A 12,854-nucleotide genomic window follows, 5' to 3' on the forward strand; every position below is an offset into this window, starting at 1 on the left:
GCCCTCCACATACCGGCTTCCAGGAAGACAATCTCCTTGCCGTTAGTAATTCTTGGCCATGTCTGGGCAGCGAGTCTGAGGTGAAATCGCACCAGACCAAGAGTGATATAGGAACAAAGTTGCGCAAAAACAAGAACCGCGCAAAGACAGAATGGTCTCGAGCAGCCAATATCGCGCGAAAACGACAGCTGGACGGGAATCACGGAACCTCGAGATGATTCACTTTGAAGCGCTGCTTGCCGTTTGTTGCGTGATTATGAGGCTAGCAATCAGTTCGAGAGCCAAGAACGTCGGCCGCTACTTGTACCAGCTTCTAGCGCCAATCGGTCGCCCGCTCTACGTTTCTGCGAGGTGTCCACCTGAGGCGATTCTCACTGAGGGCGCGATTTCAGCTTGTTCCCGGACTCAGCTTCCAAGCGGAAGCAATAGGTATACGCCCCGATACTATTATATGTGGAGGTTACCTAGATCTTCGATACTATAATTGGGCTCTTGCTATCCTCCCTCTCGTTCTGCGACAGACGAGAGTTTCTCAGTCTGTTTCTACAGACGTTCGCACTGCATGAAAACCGAAGCGAAAGCGTCTCGGAGGGCGAGGGGGAGGATAGGGATTCCGGTAGTCGAAGTTCGTTTTTCGGGAGACATCGATGCACGTCCGCACGATCTGAGTATGGGTAACTCTTCTTAAGCGTGTCTCAGAGTTGCGCTTCAGAGAAACTCTGAAATCGAGCGCATATGAATGGGCTGTAGGAGGGTGCTACAAGAGTGTTGCTCGGGGACGAGATTCTGCACTTCGCTTCGAAAGTGAATCCACTACCATCGCCTCGGCACCCTCGGGTTCTGCAGCGGAGCACACTCAAGAATAATAGACAGCGAATGAAAACTAGGATATTCGATTGAGAAACTTTTGTCTTTAATGAGCGTCCAATCGAGATGTGAAGGAACTCCTTTCGACGGAGCTCGGACTAGATGTTCGTTCGGGACTAAGCTTCTCCGTGCATTACGGCTAGAGCCACTTGATCATCGAGTTTCTTGTGAACTTCGGCCCAGTCTTCGGCGGCGATTTTCGGGATGACGTTCTTCAAGATCTGGCACGCTTGGTCTGCCGCAGTTCTCAGGGTCTCGATCACGGCCCCGACGTTCACTCCCTCATCGCTCTCGCGCCAACAATCGTAATCAGTGGCTATGGCGAGCGCTCCGTAGGGTAGGGCTAACTCTGCAGCAAGCACAACCTCCGGCACGAGTGTCATGTTGACTAGCTGTGCATTCCACGACTTGAAGAGCAAGCTTTCTGCTTTCGACGAGAAGCGGGGTCCTTCGATGCACACCACGGTTCCCTTCGGATGACACGTGTAACCCAGCTCATCGCAGGCTGAGGATATTAAACTCTGCAATTCTGCCGAGAAAGGGTCCGCCATCGGGACGTGACAAACACCTTTCAAATGGCCCATCTCGCCGTCGTAAAGAGTTTGTACGCGTTTGCTGGTTCGATCGATGAATTGGTCCGGAGTTAGGAAATCACCTGGCCGGATCTGCTCCTGAAGAGAACCGCATGCAGTCGTCACGATTACATGAGTGCAGCCTTCCTCCTTGAGAGCGTACAGATTTGCGCGATAGTTCACGTTGCTCGGATTGATGTTGTGCTTCCGGCCGTGTCTTGCCAAGATGACGACTTCGATCCCGCTAATTTTTCCTGTCACCAGAACATCAGAGGGCTGACCGTACGGGGTGCTCACGTTTTTTTCCTGACGCTCTTTCAAGAGTTCCGGCCTCTCGAGTCCAGTTCCGCCGATGATTGCGATTTTCACCATCTCGTTTCCGTTCCGAAAAACAGATGACTAGGGCGTGAATACGAAGCCGCTCGCAGAGATGACGCCGAGCCGACGTTCGAAATATCCGTTCGGTGGTGAGCCTTCGGCTCAAGCGACCCCTCTCATCTTTCGCCCTCTCCATAAAGAGATAGGATATCACTCGAACAGGGGCAGCCATTCCCAACGCTGTGTCCGCCTTGAGCCTTGTATATCTACAGGGATCATTGTTGTTATGAGGGTCGGCTGTCCGTGCTAAAAACGGGCTAGACATCAATCTCGAAGCCGAAGAAATCCGGCCAACGACCCATTGAACTTCAGAGAATTGCGAGACGGGGGACTGCACTGTTCCTCTTATTATCAGAGCTTGTTTGTTGGAAGTTGCGCAGATCTCTAACCGTGGCATCGCCGCCGAACTTGATGGCAATGCAGTGAATGGTCTCGACTGATTTGCTTGGACGCTGAGTCGCCTCGGGCTTGGTGGTGGATATCGAGCGCCACTTCGCGGTTGAGGAGATTGATTCGTTTCACCGTAACTTTGAGCCGATCCTTTCGCCTTGTCATAGCGAGTCCCTTCTTCCATGAGGTAGTCAAGCACGACTTTCAGAAGTGGTCTGGCGCTGTTCTCGGCTCAAATGGTTGCCTCTCTAGCAATCGTGTACGATAATCTGCCCAAGATCTTATGGTGGCATGCATCGTGCAGTGATTGATAGAAGCGGCCAAGAGCAATCAGCGAGTATATGTGCTGCGAGATTTCAGTGACGAAAACCGACAATTTATCGTAAACCACTTCGGGTCCCGATAACAGGATCCGTTCGAGCTCCTCTAGATGAGAGATCGCCGCGTGTGATCCATCCCCGAATTTCGTTCTGAGAACTTGCCTCGCGATTGCGGACTGTCGAGATCGTTTGCCATGTCAATGGAACTCCTCGGATCACAAGATTGAGCGTCGTTATGTATGTACCTCGCCTGACGGTGAATCTCATCCCAGTACAACAACTCTCGAGGGAAGGATTCAGAGTGGAGTTCAACCGAGGATGCGAAGTAAGAAACGAGAACGATGAGCTCCGCGCAGTCGCTCCCCTATCCAAGAGTGGATTGTATCGGCTTGAGGAGTACCCCGAGGATCTCGCTATTTCCGTAGTTCGCGAGCGAAAGAGAGCTGTCCAGAAGGACTCGGGCGGTGTCAAACGACCGAGGGTTTTCTCGGCCCGAAACGACTTTGGATCTACCCGAAAGAACTCGGGCGGTGTCGAACGACGGGGTTTTTTTGGCCCAAAATTGTTCGGGAGCAGCCCAGAATGACTCGGGAGGTGTCAAGCGACCTGGGGCCTCTACAGGTCCGAACGACTTGGAAGCCACGGAATGGCAGGTTACGGTTTACGAGACACCGGGGGCTTGCTCATCGGTTTTCGAGACACCGGGGAGTAGCTCATCATTGTCGTTCTCCGAGACACCGGGGACTAGCTCGATGTCGTCTCGAGAGGACTTGCCATGCGGAAGTAGCGACACTGAATCACCCGAGGAAAGCGTCGGGGCTCAAAGGGCATATTCGGCACACGGAAGAGAATACGAACTCTGGCATAGACGAGTCGGTCCTGGTACATAGCGATCTGTGTGGTCCAATGAGCGTACAGAGAGAGCATCGGTGGTCAACTATACTTCATTACTATCGTCGATGATTTCTCACGTCTCACCGTGGTATGCTTCATGAAAACGAAAACGGAAACGTACAAAAAACTAGTCGACTCAGTACAATATGCGGAGAATGAAGCAGGGCTCACCGCGGAGAAATTCAGCCGTTGCAGAAGGAAGCTAGGTTTACAATGAAGTCAGGTCTTTGGGGGTTCTGCGCAGGGGGGTGTTGGAAGTTGTGCAGATCCCTAACCGTCTAGTCGTTCTATCCGTTATGAAGGTTAAGAGGAGCGGAGTCATCACGAAATAAAGGTGAACGAAACGCTGCTCCTTGAGCTTTGGTCCACACCCCACGTGCTTCCCCTTCAGTCCTCATTCCAATATTGTTGGCTCAAGCGGACTTATCTCTTTTCAGCCTCGATCTCATCGTTACCAAATCAGAGCTGAGCGCCGTAAAGTTTCCTTCGGCGGCGGCGGGTGGAAAGCGGGAACCGACGACGCGCTGCGGCACGAGTCGGATGAACGTTCGGAACTCCTGTCGTCGCGCCTTTCCATTCGACGAACATTCATACAATTGGACCCCTGCGATCCTCCGATGGGTTTGAGTCCGGAGGATCCGTCTCGGCAACCACGGCACGTTATAGATCGAGCTGCCGTTCGGAACGTTACGGCCCATTCGCCTTCGACGCTCCTGTTGAGAAGAGAACCTGAGTTTGTTTGGTAGAACAATGACAACACAGCTCAACACGTTGGTAGTCCGGGTCAACTCAGAACAACACTATCGAAAATGAATTTTTCGGATCGAGTCCCTGCGCGTGACGGCTGAGACCGTAGTCAGAGAGGTACTGCGCGTTTTCTGACTTTTTTCTAATGCCGCGCCGTCTCATTTGGCGCGTTGGTGACACGAGAAACCTAATGTGTCTCCTAGCACGCTATGGATTTCTCTGCAGTGATCGACGGCTGAAGCAGCGACGCCTCGAAAGGGTAATCCGAGTGGACCCGCGATTTATCTAATCACTTTTTGTGGAGGTGGATTTTACATTCAAAATCAGATAGTTTGACTGATGGAATCATTCTTGTCCCACTGATATGGCCGGATCCGATACCCGGCCCGCCACAATTTCTGCTATCCCGTGCGCGCTCAGTGAATCCGATAGTGTTTCGTTTTTTTCCTCCCTGTCTTCCGTCTATGATTCACGAGGATCGGGCCCGCTGCCCCGAAAGTGCTGCGCGCGGGTTTCGGCGGCAACAGAGCGCAGAGCTCGGAGGAGGTGGCGATCGCAAGCGGATTCGTGACGCAGAGTTTTCTTTCTGATCGAGCGAAGAACTTCGACTCCAACGTCTGAATCTGAAGGCTGCGAGGGGTGGAACCTAACTCAGTCAGTCTCGGAGTGAGCCGAAGCCGTAAGTTGAGAGAGCCTTGTCGATCGCTCGATTGATCAGGACAGCCGAGCTGAAATGATTGCATAGTGGTCACCGGTTCCTTGTCATAGCGAATCGGCATGACTGACAATCATTAAAGATTGAGCCGTCTCCGCTGGTTGAATGAATTTCTTACAATTTTACGTCGAATTAATATACGACAGCATAGAACCGCGATCCGCGATTTCTTATCCATGTCTGAGAATGCGCAGCAGTCTAACCTCCCATCTAACCTTAACCGTTTGTACACGGACAGCAATGACGCTTCCTCCTCCATCAGCANCCGTTTTTATTCTTATAATCATCCCCGTCATTCCCTTCATCATGATCCGGGCAGGCGGAATCTGACAAGATTTTCAGGATGAGAAAGTCGTTGTCTATTGTCTATGGAATGGAGATATTCTCGCGTTCATTGAAGCAGTCCCGTACGGTCTATCTGAGCTCATCATACGATATGTCCATTGGAGATCAGTCCACACCAGGCGCGTATCCAGGTAGTTTTTTTTGGGGGGGCACACGATGACTGCGGCCCGAAATTCGGAATCGGTTCCAGAAGGCGACAGAGGTAGTAAGAAACAAATAGTTGGGGCCAATCCCCCCCCTGAATACGCGCTTGGTCCACACAGCCGTCAATCTTCGAGTGTCAGGTCCGATGAGGCGGTCGAGGAAGGAAACGCGGTCATGGCGAAAATCTGCAGTAGATTTTGCGGCTGCAGGTCCGGACGGCGGTGGCTAGTGTTTTTCTCTTTGTACGCTCACCCAGTGAGCTCCTCATCGTTGGTGATTCTGTAGCCACTAGCCAAAGTAATCCTGAAGGAGTTCGATAGTGCCGATGGGATCTTCTAATAAGAAGATCCCAGTCGTGCGAGATCCCGTGAAGATCCCGTGAAGCTCCCGTCGTGAAGATCCCGTCGTGCGAGAACCCACAGCTAATGCTGTGGGTTCTCGCACGACGATATCTCTCCTCACGCGGACGCCGAGGAGATCTCCGACGCCAGAAAGCCCACAGTCGTTCCAGGAACCGGAACGAATGCAAAATAAAGTAATCGCCCCGTCCACTCTCCCGCGATTTTAAGCGCCTAATCCCGCCAGACTGGAGATGAAGTAAGTCCCGTGGAATCGGCGAGTGATCGAAGCAGACAGGATGGATATCTGAGCGGGACATATTTATTAGGCAATTCTTAGGCTGGGAATCATTCACGGCGTTCTTCTCGAAAATTCACGGCAATTTTCCTCCCCCATTGACTACCTTTGATGGATCGCCTGAAGATACCGCGAAAATTCAAGGCTTTTTGCGCAATCACGCCAATTTCCCAGCCCTAGGCATCTCATATGCATTCAAGAGGAATACGGATTCCGTCCTTGGAACCCTCGAAATCCTCGACACTTACATAAGACCGGTGGACGCTGGATAAAACCCTTCGATTCAGTGGAGGAAGGCTTCCCTCGGAATGGCTTGGCAATGGGTTGGCCGGGTCTGAGGTCTGGCTGCTTCCTATCGCTTTCACTGACTCGAGAAAAGTCAGAGTTATTTCTCACAGGTTCACCGGCTGAAACTCAGGTCGATGCTCAGAGACCCTGTTTGCATACATCTGATACTAGCTCCTTATTTGGATGTTTTTGTTGATTCTAGAGCTCTTGCTATCCCGAACAGACAAACAATGGCCGGTGGAGCACGCGGCATAAATATGCATGATAGTCGAAGGCGAGTTTTTAGACGTATGATTTGATCAATGATTGATATCTACCGCCGCTCCTATTGGACTCCTGATGACTGCCTGTTAGCTCGCGTGATCAGCGCTCCGACCGCCGCCGCCGCGTCGCTCAGTTGACGAGTAGGCTTGTTGCGAACTTCCTAGTTGCATGGCCGCGGCCGACCAGCAGCTGTAGCCACCTTGACAGCCAGGAAGATTGCAGGCTAGCTCGGTGGCTCACCCTTGCTCAGCTGCAGCATCTCCCAGTAGGTCGGTAGGTATTTGAATCGTTGGTTACATCAGAGAGAGAGAGCAAAAAACTATTCAGCACTCCGCTAACCAAGCACGGTGGCTGCCAGCATCTGATGAAAGTCCACGCTCTCGAGAATTCTGCGCAAGTAGTCGCGACTTGACCAACTGAGCCCAAAGGGTTCAAACCCCGACAGCTTCATTTGAGCCAACTGTCACAGCAACGGTGGAATCTATTCATGGTGGTGCGTCATCCTGGTTTGAGTCGTCTGGGCATCGAGGTCTCGCACGGTGGCTGGAAAAATTGAGTTCTTAGCGGAGATTGTTTGGAATTGTGAGTCAGCAGGGTTTGTACTATAAAGGTCTTCGCCGTCCTAAGCCGATGGACTTCTCAGAGGAATCTGTCCTCGCGCCTGTTCGTAAATCCCAGGGAGAAGCTTTTTCAAACCATACGAAGCCCTCGGGTTACACCGGCATCTTAACGTGAAGCCTACCTGGGATGGCATTGCGGCTATGTCCGTAAATCGACTGTTCGAGAGATGCGTCCCGGACCTCATGTGTATCCCATGTAGGAAGTGAGGAATTCCTGTTTGGGTTAGATCCACGGATGTGTCTGCACTATTATAACCAGGGCTGCCAGGTGCATCTAACTGTATTGGCTGTGCTGCTGCGGCTGCCGCTGATGTGGCACTAGTAGTAGTTTAGGCTCCACGATGGAGCTCAGATGAAGGAGGGGATTCGAGTACCGGCTTACTGCAACGCTGAAGCAGCCTTTCGTAGAGACATTGTTCCAACCGCGTTCGTCATCAACCTCAACCACCGATGCTGTTCTCACAGCATTTGCGGGGCTTTAACGGATCAGCGACTAAATGGAGACTTCGGCGCGTGGAGGTGTCGTCCCCGTGAGGGCTCGAGTCAGGGCGACTGTGCGTGAAGACGAAAATTCGAGAAGTCTCGTTTTTTTCAAAATCTACGGAACAGAGTATGCGAGATATGGTGAGATACCGTGGTCGAATCGAGATCCTTCCGGCGACTCCTCCATTTCCGCTCCTGTCGGAGTCTGGAGGAAATTTTGAAGAAGGATGCGTACCTCCCAGAGCTTGCGTACCGAAAATGGGGGAGATAATATCCGAGCGTTAACCCCCTCTGATTTGGTTGTAGATGAGTCTTCGATGTGTTGACGGGTCGAGAGTAGAGCTCAGGACCGTGCCCGGGCGGCTGGAGCCGAGATCGGAGTCTTCCCTGAACCTCCTTCAAATCAAGAATAGCTCGTCGGGTAGTCGCTAATAGGCGTGCGCAGATTAGTTGTGAGTTAGAGTGCTACAGGCCGGTCGGTGCCAAGGAAGATATTAGTTGAAGTTGAGTCGCCAACACCCGAGAATCCTTCCTCAGGATATAGCCTGCACACTCCACAAGTAAGGATCTCAGGGAGGGGGAGAGCCCATCAGTTAGCTGTGTTCGTTAATTGCGTTCTCGTTGGATAATGATTGCTGTGCAAGGTGTTTGGTGCGGAAGAGTGTCATAATCATGATCGGAAAAGTCGGCTGGACGACCTACATGCGAGAGTTATCCTGAGGCACTTCCAGATTCGTGAGAGGAGGTGGTGCGTAAACTCATCGATGCTGCGAGTGTAGAACTACGGAGCTGGGTAGAAAACTTCGTCTCAGTAAACTTCGTAATAAACGTACAGATAGAAGTATTCGAGGAACTCACTTGGTACCAGTGGGGCTCGTGATCTGAAGGGTTGACCAGCGAAAGCTAGTTGGTTGTATAGCTGAAAATTCTACTCACCAACTATACAACCTACTACCTCGGCTTTGCCACCTCGGGACTCGCAAGGATATATCTGATTCTAAATCGGAATTATTATAATCTCAAGCAGCCGTAATCACGGATGTTTCCAAGGAAATCGGAAGGTCGGGCTCTTCATATCGCAGTCTCCGACGAAAGCTGACCGCAAGCAGATGACAGACGGGCTGCCGTGTACTCACCCCGTCGGTGTGCTGACGAGCACGGTTCACGGGACGTCCGCCCCCTCGATTTTGCATGCGATTGGGTTAGATCAGTTCTACTCAAGTGTGGGAGAGGGGAAGGGGTCGAAGAAGCTCAGGTCACGGCAGTTTTCGGGAGAGTCAGACTTCAGGACTAGAGGGTCGCTTGGGATATCGGCGATTTTTTTTCCACTCCCGCGCGAGCAGGGTCCCGAGAGTCCAATGAGGGTTTCATAGAGAACAAAGTCAGATCGGGAGTAGGCAGGGCATCGAGGTAAGACATGGGAGAAGATCATTTGAGAGAAGTTCATTTGGATGTATGAGTTTTTGGAGGGAGCAAGCATTCGACCGCCTCGATACCTGGTTGTTCAACTCTTCGGTCACTTGCTTGGTTAATTGGTTAGTGGATAATTTATTCAATCCAGGGATTCCATTCTGAGCATTGGGAAACCGCCTACCTCCAGCCTGAAGCTCACCGAGACTCGAAAGTGAGCCATTCGGAATCCCCACAGCGAATTCGATAACACCAGATCCCGCAGATCCAAACTTGCGATTTTAATGCAACTGACACACAAGTTCGGAGGTACGGGTAGCCGGGGTAACCGTGGAGTGTATGTTCTCTCAGCCATGAACGGAGATATTGCCTGAAAAATTCGTTTCTGAGAGTCCCACACATCAGAAGTACTGGATCCTCTGCTTTTTTTGTTTTTGAATCAATCAAGGAGATTATTCGATGGGAGTCAATATGCGCGCTCGGGGTTGAGAGGGTCATCCATCATGAGTTCAACGGCCTCCGAACCTGTTCTCCAATTTAGCGCTCGGCTCGAGTGCGGCAAGCCCTCAGCCTTCAACAACTGCGAACCAAAGGGGAATATCCACATGGCGACCTCAGCCTAATTATTAAACCGAGCCCGAATCAAGTCTCGGAGCGCGTGAGAAACTTTGCGAATGCCACCGGTTCCCGTGGCAGGCCATCCACGCTGCGGTCTCAACGAATTCTTGAAGGGCGATAACATTTATTCGAGGTGGACACCATGATGATTTAGGCGGGCAAGTTGGGAAGACTTTCGAAAACAACTTCATGGGATCGATGACCGGTCGGAGATTAGCCGCAGGAGTTCACAATGCGTCTCGGTAGCCTGTATCAAATGTCAGTGTTTACTCACGTTTTTTATGCGAGCAATGATTAAAAAGTGACATGGCTCACGAGAGGAATGCGGAACTCTGTCAAAGTTAGAGAGTTCGCTGTCGAGAGCGCCATCATCCGAATAGTCTGGCGACGAGGAAGCCAGAATCCAAAGGGGTTGGGAAACATCGAGGGACCGGTCTGCACTGTTTGGAAAGCAAAAACATGCAAATTTATGTAAATTATATCAAAAAGAGGCCGTTCTCTAATCTGTTTGCCGCTTCCGCCGCTGCCATCGTCGCCGCTCGCAAAGGCACAAACCAAGTGTGAACCAAGTGGTGCAATCGCAGCAGGGATTCCTCGCGGTGGTCAAGCGGAGGAACAAACAAATTCGTGAATATTGAGAAAAGTCCCGAATTCTGCGGTTCCCACGACCAGTCGTGGTTAGAGACAGACGAACGCGCAATCAAGTACTCGTTGAGCGCACTTTGCTGCCCTCAGCATTAGGTGTGGAAGCGCTGAACGACTCGACAATGTCCGCCGTGACGACTTCCCGGGAATTTTCTCGCAGTCACACGAGTCGCGAAAATTTTCGGAGCGAGAGGTTGGAAGCTTGGCGCTTCCGTCACCGATCCGCCAGACGCGAATCGCACTCTATGGACGCCGGAAGCAGGTAAGCCGATGCACTCATCAACACAGGAACGAAGACCGAACGATGCACCCTCTCTTTTTCATGCAAGAAACGATCCGAGCCGAGCACGGCGACAGCATACGGTGCGCACCGGGATCTACCAAAAATGGAAATTCGTCCGAGCTCGCACAGGATCGGGGGAAGTTTTTTTTTGCTAGAAAAACTACCCCCAAAAATGATGGCGTTTTGCATCGTCGAGGGATTTTCGACCAGAAAAGGGTTCGGAAAGCGGCTGCGGGGCCCCTCGAGAGGGATGCGCCGCCTGTCCGCCAGCAGTCAGCCAGCATGCCAGCTTGCCCGTTGCTTCCATTTCGGGCTACAAAATCTCACGAACAACAGCCGCGCCAGCAGCGAAAGCGTTCGCTAACCCCTTCCTTCGTTCGGGCGTCCATTCGTTTGTTCATTCGTTCGATCGCTGCCTTGTTGTGAGTGCAGATTACATCATACCGCCGACGATCGGACCGGGGAATCCTGCGAAAACTCTGTCGAATTTTGTCGAACTTACTCCTGACCCAACCGATGAACCGACGGAGATAGTCTCCCGATATCCTGAAGGGGTATTCATCGATAGATAAATGCTCGATCGCGGTCGAGGCGAGCGTGAAATAGCTCGCGACATTAGCCGGAAACCAATGGGTTGACTCTCGCCTCAGACATATGAATCGTCGCGACTGTTGGCTCAATCGTGCACGGGTGTCGATGCCACAATTACTCGGCACTCGGCCACCTCACGACCTCGAATAGTCGTCACGAACCTCGTCCGCGCGCTCCCCATCGAGGATGAAAAATCAACTTCCGATACCACTGCGTGAGATCTGTGGAGTCGAGTACACCCCTTCCGTTGCTGTCTGAGGATTAGTTTCACACCCGAAAGAGTTCAGATGAACGAAGCGTCCTCGAAGATAGCGCGTTGTCGCCGAATTCTACGAATTTCGTACGACGGAAACAGGATTGCGCAAAACCCCGCACAGCCCTGGAGAATAGCTCGTTGATGAGTTCCGCAGAGTTGTAAAATCACCGGATCTCCCCTTCCGAATTGAACAACTTGCGACACCGCAGGCCTGGGGAACCCTCCGAGATTATCGAGACAGTGGCTCTAGGGGGCACGGAGCGAGGATTCGATCGATAACGAGAACACTGATCACTGATCACCAATATTCTAATACATAGGACGAGGACACCGTCAAGACGTCACGTTTCAACTTAGCCCCCATAGTATCTCGTAGAGTCTCCACAGACTTACCTCCCTCGCGGGTCCATTCTGGGGATTCACTGAATTCGGAAGCTTTCCGCCTCCACAGCTCGTCGGTCTTGTGAATGTGAAATCGAGAAAAATGAACCGGGCAGCAGAACAATTCCACTCGCCTCCACGGTAGCCCTACGATAAACTCCTCCTCCGTTTGAGGTTATCGGATCCCCGTAGAGAGAATCGACTCCTAGAGAGGGAATCGAACGAGCAAAACCTCCGAAGGGTTTCAGCATGGCCAAGACGAAATGTGAGAAAATGTTCGAGTAATTCTAACCGACTCAAAATCTTCTCTGATTCACTCTGTTGGTTGTAAACAGAGGAACGGAAAGAAACCCAACGGTATCGAAGAGGGAAAAGGGACCACCGCGGACGGCGGAGGTTGAAGAGTCTGTTTTGACTTTGCTTCGCCCGTTCGCTCGCGCAATTCATACACACGCTCCACAGTTGTTATTTGATCTGTCTGCGTGCCGGTCTGTGTTTCAGACGGCCATGGCTCCGACCCGAAAGAGTTCCCCTTGTCACAAATGCCGAGGAGTTTCGCCGATGCGGCGCCCGAACCACCGTTGCTTGACTGTCCTTGAATGTCTCCTCCGGCATTACACCGATTTAAAGTTTGAAATCAACCCTTCAAAGCTGCTCGCGCTCGACTCGTGCGCTTCTCGGCACTGATCGCAATTTGCATGCTGTTTCAAGGTCGTAGGGGACACACCCCACTACGAAGAACGGGTCACAAGGCCAAAAATCCACCTACTTGGTGCTTGCTTGGCTGTTCGTCGGTCTGTTCCTCCGTTGCTTTTTTCAGGCTCTACTTGCATTCCGAAAAAAAAAGCCTGGGGCCTCAACGGAGCTGCTCCCGTTTGAGGAACACTTTGAGGTCGCGTGGTCTCTAATTGACTCGCTCGCTGAACTCCATTAAACTTAAAGAGACAGACTTCAGCAGAGGAGGTTTAAGGCCGCCGAGTACGACAACGGCGATATATGAAGACAAG

The 12,854-nt window shown here is 51.8% G+C and overlaps 1 pseudogene; it reads right to left on the reverse strand.

The window, feature by feature from the left end:
• Window positions 1-899: 899 nt before the first annotated feature.
• LOC100900532 (S-methyl-5'-thioadenosine phosphorylase pseudogene) lies at window positions 900-1,893 on the reverse strand (annotated as a pseudogene).
• Between the last annotated feature and the right edge of the window lie 10,961 nt (window positions 1,894-12,854).

This window comes from Galendromus occidentalis, unplaced genomic scaffold (genome assembly GCF_000255335.2).
Source record: "Galendromus occidentalis unplaced genomic scaffold, Mocc_1.1 scf7180000076723, whole genome shotgun sequence".
Classification (NCBI taxonomy): Eukaryota; Metazoa; Arthropoda; class Arachnida; order Mesostigmata; family Phytoseiidae; genus Galendromus; species Galendromus occidentalis.